The sequence below is a fragment of the Ailuropoda melanoleuca genome, chromosome 15 (assembly GCF_002007445.2).
Source record: "Ailuropoda melanoleuca isolate Jingjing chromosome 15, ASM200744v2, whole genome shotgun sequence".
Classification (NCBI taxonomy): Eukaryota; Metazoa; Chordata; class Mammalia; order Carnivora; family Ursidae; genus Ailuropoda; species Ailuropoda melanoleuca.
In genome coordinates, this window is record NC_048232.1 from 31,084,358 (window position 1) to 31,097,897 (window position 13,540).

Below are 13,540 nucleotides of genomic sequence, written 5' to 3' on the forward strand. Positions count from 1 at the left end.
CCACATCAGGCTCCTCCGCTGTGAGCCTCCTTCTTCCTCTCCCACTCCCCCTGCTTGTGTTCCCTCTCTCGGTGGCTATCTCTCTCACTGTCGAATAAATAAATAAAATCTTAAAAAAAAAAAAACCATAGAAGGCAGAAAAAGTGTCAAAAAGAGAAATAAGAAAAAGAACAGCAAACAAAAGAGTAGTAGATATGGTAGATATTAATATAACTTTATCAATAATCACTTTAAACATCAGTGGTTTACATAGACCAATTAAGAGACAGACTATCAGAATGGATTAAAAGCAAGAACTGAGAAGTGGACAGATCCAGTTGGCAGAAAACCAATAAGGACATAGTTGAACTCAACAACACCATCACTTAGCTGGGTATAACTGACATCTATAGACTCATTCAGTGACAGCAGATTGCACATTCTTCTCAAGATCATATGAAACATTCATCAGATAGACTACATTCTGCTCTGTAAACCAGTCCTTACCAGGTTTAAAAGAATAGAAATCATACGATGTCTGCTCTCAGACCACAATGTGTTTCCTTGATGACTTACTTGCTTATTGCTCAATCATACATCTTCCTTTGTGAAATATCTATACTTTTTCTAACCATTTAAAAAATTTTTTGGTTGTTTGTCCTTTTGTTACTGATTTGTAGAAGTTATTTATATTTACTCTTCATCTCTTTCTCTCTCTCTCTCAGAGATTTTTAACATAATTGTGAGGATTGGCAAGTCCAAAACTCATGGGCTGTAAGCTCAAACAGGATTTTTTTTTCTTTTTGAGATTTTATTTATTTATTTATTTGAGAGAGAGGGAGAGAGAGAGCACGTGCATAAGCAGGGGGAGGGACAGAGGGAGAGGGAGAAGCAGATTCCCTGTTGATCCAGGATCCCAATGAGGGACACAATCCCAAGACCCTGGGACCATGACCTGAGCCAAAGGCAGATGCTTAACCACCTGAGCCACCTGGTGCCCTCAAGGAGGATTTCTATGTTCTAGTTTTGAAGCAGACTCTTCTTTTCCTGCAATCTTCAATTTTTGCTCTTAGAGTCTTCAACTGATTAGATAAGGCCCACCCACATCCTTAAGAGAAATTTACTTTACTTAAAGTCAACTGATTATAAACATCAATTGTATCTACAAAATATTTTCATGGCAACATGTAGACTAGTGTTTGACCAAACAACTGGACACCATAACCTACCCAAGCTGGCACATAAACATCACAGTGCCTTTGTCAAGATAATTGACCATGTAAGTGTGGATCTATTTCTGGACTCTATTCTGTTTCATTGATTTATTTTTCTGTTATTTTGCTTAAGCACACTATCTTGATTATTGTAGAGTCATAGTAAATCTTGCAACGAGGTAGCATAATCCTTCAATTTGTTCTTTTTTTTAACTTTTTGGCTATTTTAAAACGTTTGCTTTTCCACAGAAATTTTAGAATCAAATTTTAATTACAAAAAAGCCTACTGGGATTTTGGTTTGCATTGGGATGAGTTTATTGAGACAATCATAGCTTTTCTCCTTTATTCTGTTAATATGGAGAATTACATTGATTTCCAAATGTTAAGCTAATCTTGCATTCCTGTGATAGACCCTACTTAGTCACTATATGTTATCTATTTTCACCTCAATTAATAATTATTGGTAAGGATTATTGCCTCTATCTCTGTGTGGTCTATAATTTTTTTTCTTGTCATATCTTACAAGTTTTTCTGACAGAATTTGTGTGTAATTGTCATTATTTTTTCCTTAATTAACTAGGTCAGACTGCTGACCTAGAGTTTTTGTTATGGGAAAATTATTGATTACCAAATTCCATTTACTTAGTAGACATACAAATGTTCAGGTTGTTTTCATTTTGGTAAATTGTATTCTTCAAATAATTTGCCTGCTTCATCTAAATTATTGAATTTATATTTTTCCCTATTTTTCATGATCAGTCTTACTAGAGGTTTATCAGCTTGTTTAAGCTTGTCAAGTAATCAACTTTTAGCCTTGTCAATTTTCCATATTTGGTTGCTTTCCATTTCATTGATTTCTGATTTTTATTTCCTTCCTTCTAGTTACCTTGGGTTTAATTTGCTCCTTTTCTTTTCTTGTTTTTTTTTAAGATTTTGTTTATTTATTTGAAAGAGAGAAAATGAGCAAGAGAGAGAGCATGAGCAGGGGGAGGGGAAGAAGCAGACTTCCCTGCTGAGCAGGGAGCCTGATGTGGGGCTTGATCCCAGGACCCTGGGATCATGGCCTGAGCCAAAGGCAGTTGTTTAACTGACTGAGCCACTCAGGAGCCCCTAATTTGCTCTTCTTTTCCTAAGAAGCCTCTTAAGTTGCAACCTTAGATTACTGATTTTTGAACATTTTTTTTCTTTTCTTTTTGCACTGTATTTAAGTATTTTAAAGTATTGGTTTCCCTCCAGGGAAGTACTGTTTTGGCTGCATCCCATAAAATTTAATATGTTGTATTTTCCTTAGCATTCGATTAGAAATAATTTCTAATTCCTTGTGATTTATTATTGTATTTGTGAGTTATTTAAAAGTGTGATGTTTCCTTTTCAAATATTTGGGGCTTTATATCTTAATTTTAATGAATTCTAATTTGATTTTGTTGTCACAGAATATATGCTGTAATATTTCACTCCTTTGAAACTTAGGAAGACTTAGTCTATGGCTCATTACCTTTGTGAATGCTTGAAAAGAATATACTTGAAAAGAATATATATCCTTGTAGTTGTTGGGTACACTGTTTTATATGTCTATTCAGTCAAAGTAGTTGATAGTTTGTTCAAATCTTCTTTCTTCCACATTAATTTTTCCCTTCCTTTTAAATAGTTTAATTTTAGATCTGTATATATAATGACTTATTAATTTATAGTCACATACACGTAGAGACTCCACAGCTGCCCACCCCACAGAGACCTTTATGCTAGGGAAACCCACCCAAGAATCATGCCCCTGTGAAGCCATGAAAGCAACATTAACTGGTTTTGAACATCGCTCCTCAGTCCTGTTCCTCACAACTCCCTATGACCTACTTTCCATTACAGCCTAGAACTTTTGCTTCTGAAATCCAGTCTCTACTCATGATTCAGTGGTTAGCCTTATGGTTTCCAGTATTTGTCCTTCATTCTACTGCATGGGTTCCAACTTAGAGCATTCCTCTGGTTCCTAAGGGCTGTCCCAGGACTCTGAGATCATGACTTGAGCCGAAGGCAGACGCCTAACCGACTGAGCCACCCAGGCATCTGTCAACAAAGAATTTTAAAGCACTGGCCCAAATCCTCAGATTTCTGCTGTAGGCCTACCTATAAGCCCATTCCTAAGGCATCTTGGGAGAATTTATGTGCCACCCATTTAAAAGATACTGCATGACTTCCATGCTGAGAATACGAGACTGATAGATTTCTCTTGCTTTAATAATTTAATAAATTATTAATGAAGCTATGCCTTCTCTGATAACAAACTATTAAAATGGAGTATCAGTATAGACATTACTGCCAACAGAACAACAGATTTGGTCTGAAGGAAGGCTGAAAAAATTCAAGCTGAATATCAAGAGGAAACAGTTTTAAAGCATAAGGTCACACAAATGAATGCCTTGGCAACAGCTAAGCATTCCTTTGATTTGCTTATTAGATTGGCTGGCTGTTCCCTACAAAAACAGGGCCTTAAATAAGTGGGTCCCCGGAAGCTGGGTTTAATGGAAGGGGGGAAAAAGGGAAATTGTCAGAATGCCAGCTGTGGTCCAAGCTAGGGGACTCTTCTTACTAATAAGGTCTCATACATACCAAAAAGTGAGAAGGAAGCTGAAAGAAGATAAGGTGGTACTAAAGATGTTTCCTCTCTCATGTTGTAGATATTCTGACTAGGGTAGCTTTTCTAAGAGCAGCGTCAATATCTCATGGGAACTTTCTAGAAATGAGTGTTTTTTAGGCCCCACATCAGATTTCTTGAATCAATTTCTAGGGAAAGACAGGAATCTGTAGTTTTACCAAGCTCTATAGGTGAACACGATGTGCACCGAAGTTTGAGAACCACAGGGATAAGGCCAATCCTATGTGGGATGCTGAGAGGTCACTGCATGGGTGACTTGTATCACTGCCACCACCAAACCCTTGTACAACTCTCTTACGCTGCTTCTGTAACCACTTCTGGATCTGGCCTCCTACATTGCATATCCACACATGTATTGTAGTAATGAAACTATAAAAAGTTAAATTTATTTTTTCCATAATTCTCCACTCATACTAGAGCAATATTCTGTTTCTCATTATAGAAGGAGTTCAACAAATAGTTGTTTAATGAATGAATGATGAGTGCCTTGAGTTAAGCATAATGAACCAGGCCAAAGGCATAAAATAAGTAGATATTTCTAAGAGAAGTATTAGTTCTTATTTTTTCCCTGTATCAGTTTATCTTTTCCTCTGGTATTGCCAAATGAATAAAATTAGCATTATTCTTATCCCCCTAGAGGTGCATGGTTTTCTTGTTCTACATGAATAAATAACAGGCTAGTAATAAAGCCAACACAGAATGAGACACGGAAGAAAATGCTCCTTCCCAGAAGTGCAATTACACCAGTTAAAACGCATTCAAGAAAACACATCCTGACCACCTGGCATGTACAATCATTTATACTGTGACTTTCTATTTCTCAGGATTCTCATATGTGTGGTACTATTATTGGCATGGCGAAAATGCCCTACAGGCTATTACAAAGCTAATAAAGAATAATTCCCTGGAAGAGTAATGAAGATAAGCATGGTTCTCAATATCAATACTCTCAAATGGAGCTTTACCTGGGATAACTTTCATTATTGCTTCTTTAAAGAAACAGCTTTTTGAGATATAATTCACATATCATAAAATTCACCCTTTTAAAGTATACAATTCAGTGAGGCTTTTTTAGTATATTTACTAATTTGTGCAAACACTACCACAATCTAATTTTACATTAATTTTCATACTCCACCCCCCAAAATATATAAAAATGTTGTATCAATTAGCACTCATTCTCCATTGCTCTCTCCAACCCGCAACCCTGGGCAACTACTAACATACTTACTATCTCTATAGATCTGTCTATTCTGTGTGTGTGTGTGTGTGTGTGTGTGTACAGTTGCTTTTTAATTTGTTCTCTAGGTGGTGATGGTTAATACCTACTGAGGGTTAGTTATATGTCAGTCATTATTTTGAGCACTTAATACATATTAGCGCATTTAATTCTCAAACAAATCCTATGAGGTAGGTGCATGGCCTAGCAACGGTGGGTCTGTCACACAGTAGAAAGATGAAGACAAGTGGCCTACACCCCAAGTCCCTGAGCCAGTGTTGAGGAAATCCACAGGCAGTGTTCCAGGACTGGGTTAATGCCCAGAAGGTTTCTTAGCCCCTGTGGTAAATGCAGATTAGTGTCAGAACTTCTGCGTCCCTTGAAAAAGTGAGATTCCTGGGGCACCTGGGTGGCTAAGTCGTTAAGCGTCTGCCTTCGGCTCAGGGCATGATCCCGGCGTTCCGGGATCGAGCCCCACATCAGGCTCCTCCGCTATGAGCCTGCTTCTTCCTCTCCCACTCTCCCTGCTTGTGTTCCCTCTCTCGCTGGCTCTCTCTATCTCTGTCGAATAAATAAATAAAATCTTTATTTAAAAAAAAAAAAAAAGAGGCAAGGCAGCGGGGGTGTCTGGGTGGCTCCATTGATTAAGCATCTGACTCTTGGTTTTGGCTCAGGTCATGATCTCAGGGTCAGGGGATCGAGCCTGCTCAGAAAGGAGTCGGCTTGAAGATTCTCTCCCTCTGCCCCTCCCCCGACTCACATGCACTCGCTTTCTCTAAAATATATAAATCTTTAGGGGCGCCTGGGTGGCACAGCGGTTGAACGTCTGCCTTCGGCTCAGGGCGTGATCCCGGCGTTATGGGATCGAGCCCCACATCAGGCTCCTCTGCTATGAGCCTGCTTCTTCCTCTCCCACTCTCCCTGCTTGTGTTCCCTCTCTCGCCAGCTGTCTCTATCTCTGTCAAATAAATAAATAAAATCTTTAAAAAAAAAAAGAAAAAGAAAAAAAGTGAGATTCCTATCAGTTGACCTGCTGGGTGCTCTTCTGTCCATGCAACCTGTCAGTGTTTACAGAGCTTCTGCCTCTTCTGGCCAGACCCCTGTTCTCTGACAGGCTCAGGAGTTCGAGCTTCCCACTCAGCCACCTCTATCTATCTTTCCGGCTCACTCTCTTTATCCTCATGCCAGTGGCCCTTCAACCCCAAGAGGACTTCCTATCCACTTACCTCACTGCCTACGTGTTGTTTCCCTCCATACCCGCTGGGTTCCACAGTCCATCCCTATAATCACTCCCTGGTTTACACCCTCACCTCACATGCCCCTCTCTCCTGTTGCATGTACAGGCACAATCCCAGCCCTGGTGACAAAAAATACCCCACCTGCATCCAGGCAACTGAAGGTGGTTGGAGAAAAATGCAAACTCATGAGGACCTAAAATTGTGGCATTGTCATAAATCAGCATACATTTCAAGGAGGCTCTTAGTGTTGCCTGAAAGCCCACTGTTTCCCTAGCACGTGCTGTCCAGCACTCCCCTAAATGTGCATTTCACCTTTGTGCTCTCTCCTCGAGTCTCCAAAGCTGCCTCTCCTCATTCTCAGCATCTCAGGCGGTTTGCTGGCACTCTCTGGCCGGGCCCGGGTCCAATCTTGCATGAGTGTGACTGTGTCCTCTTAGGAAGGCTTGCTGTTGACCACTTTGTCCCCTCACCCCAGCCATATGACCCAGTGCCTTTGACAGACACCAGTCCCAGTGAGCAGCTCTGGCTCAGAGTTACCTGAGGTCCTGTGGTAGATATACCAACTCTCGTGGACCAACTGCCCAACAGAAGATTCCTTCTTGGAAGTGCTTCAGAACCTGAGGGGTCTACCATGTGATTCTCCCACCAGGCTTGCCATGAACTCCCACAGCGCTTTTCCCAGCACAGATACCTCTAGTAGAGAGAGGTCTGCTGGGTCAGAGGGCCCAGCAGATGACTGCTCCCACCATAGTCGGCTCTTGCTGCAGGGCCCTTTCTTGCTCTGGGCCCCATCTGGCAGCCTTCCATGTCATCTGCTAAATGGGATAGAGCAATATTTCCAAGTGTGGAGTATGTTACCTCCAGACCCTCGAGGGGCTTACCAAGCACTGTGCTTTTTTTTAGTGATGGGACGTCCCAACGTGCCCCAGCCCTCTGGACCGCTCAACACTGCACTGATGTAGCAGGCTCTGAAATTTTCACAGACTTACCTCCCACCCTCTAGTCCTCAGGTGTCTTAGCAAGGCCTCCAAGGTACTTGCCATCCTACTTCTTCTGATCTGATTAACTCTGTGCCGCTGGGCCCTCTGACCCAAAACATCGCGTTCTGTTATCTCTCTTCCTCGTTCTCTGTGTGGGGACTCCCCTAGCTGTCACTCCCGCCTATTTTCACTCTCCTTGATTTTAATGGTTACGTGTTGCCATCTGCCTCTATCCCTTCGGAAAGTTGCAATCCTCATTGCTACGTCAAGGAGCCCAGTTGTGAAGGGTATCCTTTCATCAGCACTGGCCTCCAGAAGACAGTCACCACTGAGCTCCCCACAATTCTTGGTCCCTGTCACCAGTCCTTTCCTCATTGCTTTGCTAAATAGAGCGCCTTCCAGGCCCTTGTGTAGAACATAGCTTATGGGTGTTCTGGCTTTGTGCAACATGCCCTCAGTTAGTTGGCCCAGCACTTTTTTCAAGTTTCCAAGAGCCTCACAGTGTCTCAACACCCGCCAGTGTGTTAAATCCTGCATCACAGGAGTGGATAACTCTCACTTACCTAATTTGATGTTCAGCTGCTCTTGATCCAGCTCTCTGGGGATGCCATTGATGTATATTCTCTTAGCTCCTGCAGGCATGTATTTGTTGGATTCTGCAGCTCCCTTGGTGTATAGTCCCTCTACTCCCTCAGGAGGCCCAGGACATCCTCAGGTGGGCTGTGCTGGGGTTTGACCCCTGTTACTGGTCTGGCTGCCAGGAGAGGAGGTGGGGTGGTCCTGAGCGTTGATAGCATGGTCTTCCAAAGCACTTGCTTCATTTGAGGCCTCTCCAAGATCTTTAAGGGAAGGGGAGGGGGACTGTTTTTAACAAGGTGGAAATGGATCACTTCTGGAGGCCCAGGGGTTCTTAATGACATCTATGCAGATATTCCCATCCCAAGTCTTAGGGGTTCCACTCCTTTTCTATTAGACCCTGACCCTGTACAGAGACCTGATGGAGATGAGCTCTGCTACTCTTAAAATTAAGCTCTGAGACCCATCCTCCTTTTTTTCAGCTCTCAGGTACAAGAGATTAGGATCTCCTTAAACATTGCTAAGAGACCCTCTGGCTCTCATGCTTTGTCCTGAATTGATGATGAATCAATTGTCCTGAACCCCTGTAATTATTACTTTTCACTGAATTTATGTGCTTAGGAACAGCTACATAATTCCATAGTTTTTATAGAGACTATAAAGACTCTTTTCCCTCTTACCTCTCGAGCATCAGAGGTATTCCGGCCAGTGCATCCTATTCCAGTCTTATCCTAGCCCAGTTCATTGCTGGTGAAAGTTTTGGCAACTGAATTGCTACAGCATTCCAAGACCTGTCCACACTCTACTGCCACTAGTGATGACATCCTTGTTGCTAGCCTAACAGCAAAGGATCCAGCTCAAGAATCCCATTTTAGTGCTTCCTAGGAGCACTCCAACCTTTAGATTATTCCCTGGAAACAAAGATGGAGCATTGCGTGATGGAGGTTTGTTGGGAAATGCTCTTGAGAGACATGTGTGGGGAAGTGAGGTAAACACAATCCAGCAGATGGAGAAGCTGACTTATAATACAGTTGCAACTAAGCCAACTGTACAGAGTGTTCTGGGATGAAGAATATACCCTCGTGTCCCTGCATAAGCTAGTCTTGGGAAGGGAAGTAGCCTTGGGCAAGGTAGTGCCCCGTGGCTAAGGGCATTTCCCAGTGAAGGACATGGCTCTGAGCCCATATTGCCAGCAGTTGTGGGTGAGTGTGTCTGTCCTAAATTAGAGGACCTAGGCAGACCTACCATGCCTTATCACTCCAGCAATCCTCTCTCTCTCTCTCTCATTTCGTCTTCTCTTTCTCTATTGTCTCATCTTCATCAGCATACAGTTATGCTGGTAATGCCTTCCCTTAAAGAAATAACCCTCCATCAAAGGCTAGGCTCAGAGCAGCCTGAGGCAGCTGAGCCTCCAGTTATTAGAGTAGTGATTAAAACAAGCCAAAATGAAAGTGAGAGTTAAGACTTTAACTACTTAAAGCAATAGTGTAAGCAAGAGGCAAAGCTGAAGAAAACACTGGCCTTGGTCTACTTTCCCTCATGAACTTCATGTCAGTCAAGGGTCAGCTGATTAGGAGCGACTAACCCTCTCACTGTCTCGTTGCTGAAAGAGCCCAGACCTGGAATTTTCTGGACCCTGGGGCTGGGAAGAGGGAAAGAGAGAAGTCCTCGGAGTACAACAGAACTGAGTCCTGAGTCAGAACAGAGAGGGGTCTTCAAGGTTTCTGCTCCTTTCTCCATAAGAAGGCACCTGAGCAAGGCTTCAGAAGACCCGAGAGAAAGAGGCTTCTGTTGGAGGTGCCTGGATCAGACTGCAAACGTGTGAGAGCAAGGCTGGCCAGAGGAGCCCGAGTCCTTAACTCCCTTCAGACTGCGGAGCACTGGCTGCGCACCAAGTCTGGTTGGGGGGGGGGGGCAGCTTCTCCCTGTAAGGCCTGCCAGGGAAGGCCTTTGTAATTGCCGATGGTCAAGTTTGAAAGATCACACTATTAAAAAACAAAAATGCAACCAAGTAAGTTTTAAAGATCTAATTGGTTTTATTAATTGAGTCTAGCAAGTGGAGAGAGGCGAGTTCTGTTGAGCTGCAGGAAAGGCAAGGTTTAAAAGGCAGAGAGAATGGAAAAAAAAGGAAATTATAGCAAAGAACGCATTGTTTTAGGCAAGGTCACCCTCCCACAGGGAACAGGAGTCTATCAGCAAATTTCTTAGTGTTGACCAGGAAATTCCAGGTTGACTGGCTAAAGGTTACATTCCTGGAGACAGGGGTTGAAAGTGCATTTAGGTTAGGTATTTACCTAAATCTTGATTTGCTGACTTGGGGCCCTTAACATAAGTGACTCTGTTTGGGGCCTGTTGTTTTCTTTTTAACAACACATAGGTTTTTAGCCAGGAGCTGAAGTCCTCACCCTTCTTTTATGGCTCCATTTTTCTGCTCCTACCCCAGCAAAAACTTATTTCTAGTCATTCTTTCCAATTTCTCTCCCTTCATTTTGCCATGAACTCATTCCCATTAAACTGTGTCTCCATTATTTCATTAAAACTGCTTTTTGCAAATACCAAAATTTCCATGTTTCATTCGTGTTTCTATGGCCAATTGATTTTCGACAGGCGTACCAAGACCATTCAATGTAGAAAGAATAGTCTTTTCAATAAATGGTGCTGGGACAACTGGAAAGCCACATGCGGAATAATGAAGTTGGACCCTTACCTCTTGTCATTTACAAAAATTAACTCAAAATGGAGCGAAAAACTAAATCTAAGAGCCCAAACTATAAAACTCTTAGAAGAAACATACAAATCATGACCCTGTATTTGGCAAAGTATCCTTAGATAGAACACCAAAAGCACAAGCAACCAGAGAAAAAATTCAACATCAACAAAATTAAAATCTTTCTGCTCCAAAGGACACTATGAGAAAGTGAAAGGACAACCCATAGAATGAGAGAACATTTCTGCAAATCATATCTGATAAGGAACTTGTATCTGGAATATATAAAAATAACCCTTACAACTCAATAATAGAAAGATAACCCAATTAAATAATAAGCAAGGATTTGAATAGATATTTCTTCAAAGACAGTATACAAATGGCCGATAAGCACATGGAAGATGTTGAACATCGTTAGTCTTTAGAGAAATGCAAATCAAAACGACAGTGAAATACCACTTTATACCTCTAAGCTGGCTATAATAAAACATCAGATAAGAAGTGTTAGTGAGGATATGGAGAAATTGGAACCCCTCATATATTTCTGGTGGGAATGTGAAATTGTATGGCTGCTGTGGAAAATAGGTAGTTCCTCAAAAAGTTAACCTTTGACCCAGAAATACATAGCCAAGAGAAATGGAGACATATGTTTGCACACACACACAGACACACACACAAATTGTACACAAATGTTCATAGGAGCATATTATTACTCATAGTATCCAAATGGTGAAAACAACCCAAACGTCCATCCACTGATGAATGGATAAAAAGAATTTGGCATATCCACATAATGGAGCATTATTTAGTCATAAAAAGGAAAGATGTACTGACATATTTTACAACTATGGATAAGCACAGGCAAGGTGATGAAAATGTCTTAAAATTTATTGTGGTGTTGGTGGCAATTCTCTTTGAATATACTAAAGACCTTTAAATTCTATACTGTAAAGGGATGGCTTGTATGGTATGTGAGATATCTCAATAAACCTGTTAAAACAAAAAGTTGTGAATGTTTCTAAATTTAATGGTTAATTTTCTGTTCTCCTCTTACCGGACCTCTTAACAGCAATTCAGAGTTCTGCCTCACTTATAAAATATCATCTTTGCTTGGCTTCAAGGACATCACTACTCTTTTACTTCATTGCTCCTTCTATTTCAATGGATCTCCCTCATCTTACCCTTTAAATAAAGGAATGCCCCAGGGCTCAGGCTTTAAACTTTTCTTGCTACTTGTTGTCTAGGTTATTTCATCCAGACATGTTTGCTTTGTTAAGATTTTATATATTTATTTGACACAGAGAGAGGCAGTGAGAGAGTGAACACAAGCAGGGGGAGTGGGAGAAGGAGAAGCAGGCTTCCCGCTGAGCAGGAAGCCCAAGGCAGGGCTCGATCCCAGGACCCTGGGATTATGACCTGAGCCAGACGCTTAATGAGCCACCCAGGCACCCCAGACATGTTTTTTTCTTAATTGAAGTTGACACCTAATGTTTCATTAGTTTCAGGTGTATAGCTGTATACAACTATATACATTACACTATGTTCACCGCAAGTGTAGCTACCATTTGTCACCATACAAGGCTATTATAACACCGTTGGCTATATTCTCTATGCTGTACCTTTTATCCTTATGACTTATTCATTCCATAGCTGGAAGCCTATATATCCTACTCCTCTTCACCCACTTTGCCCATCCCTCCAACCCCTTCCCCTCTGGCAACCATCATTTTGTTCTCTGTATTTATGGGTCTGTTTCTGGGGCATATGATTTTACATATCATTTATATGCTAATAGCCCCTACATTTAGAGGCCTTTCCTTTGAATTCCTTTGAAGGAATTCAAAGGACCTTTCCTTTGAATTCCAAACTCACATAATTAACCATTTCCTTGGCATCTCAAATTAGCTATGTACTAGGCAAGTTCAAGACTGAACTTTTGATTTTCTACTTCCATCCCCTGTCCGGATCAGATCCTCCCTGTGGCTTCCTTTCTTAGTAAATGGTAACTTCATCTGACTTTGAGCCATTCTTGACTTTCCTTTGTCTCTCACATCCCCTTCTAATAATTCTATCAACCTCATCTTCAAAAATATAATGAAAATCAGACTCATTCTTACTAGTTCTAACACTACTCATCTGGTCCAAGACACCATCATCACTCATCTGGATTATTTCAATAATCACATCACCCTTTCCCCTTCTCCCTTTCTTCTGTCTATTCTTATAGCAACCACAGTGATCCTTTTAAAATATAATTAGACCCTGTCATATCCTCCTTTTCAAAATCCCCCAATGGCTTCGCATCTCACTCAAAGAAAAATCCAAATTCTTATCATGGCTTACAAGGTGCTCCATGATCTGGCTTCTGACTAGCCCTTATTTCAAACTCCTTTCCATCCACTCACACTGGCCTTCCTATACCTAGAAATATCTATCAGAGAGCAGAGGCACTTCAAATAGTTGTAGAATAAATGATTAGATGATTTGGGTAGAAGCCAGGTTGTGGTAAGTCAGGGAGTAAATGTGAGGTGAGAAGTGGAAAAACACTTTATAGAGTTTGGCTGTGAAGAAGAGGCAAGAAACTCGGCGTTTGGAGGTGGGGCAGAAGAGGGCTAGAGGTAGGAGTGTTTTTTTTTTTAAAGGTAGAGTCTTTGTGTGTTTAAATAATGATAGACAATAGCAGGAAAGGGGTAGGCTATATATCTAGGATATTCCAAATAAATGACCAATTATTTTTTATTTATTTATTTTTTTAAAATGTTTTTTTATTATATTATGTTAGTCACCTTACAGTACATCCCCAGATTCCGATGTAAAGTTCGATGCTCCATTAGTTGCATATAACACCCACTGCACCATGCAATATGTGCCCTCCTTACCACCCATCACCAGTCTATCCCATTCTCCCACCCCCCTCCCCTCTAAAGTCCTCAGTTTGTTTCTCATAGTCCATAGTCTCTCATGTTTCATTCCCCC

General features: G+C 41.4%; 1 long non-coding RNA gene across 3 annotated transcripts in view; it reads right to left on the reverse strand.

Annotated features, from left to right (window-relative positions):
• The window catches only part of LOC117796496, a 96,977-nt gene that overhangs the window by 20,525 nt on the left and 62,912 nt on the right, over positions 1–13,540 (reverse strand). For all 3 annotated transcript variants that reach the window (XR_004621052.1, XR_004621051.1, XR_004621053.1), the window contains exon 3: positions 7,845–8,120. This is a non-coding gene — a long non-coding RNA (uncharacterized LOC117796496). The remainder of the gene's footprint in view (positions 1–7,844; positions 8,121–13,540) is intronic.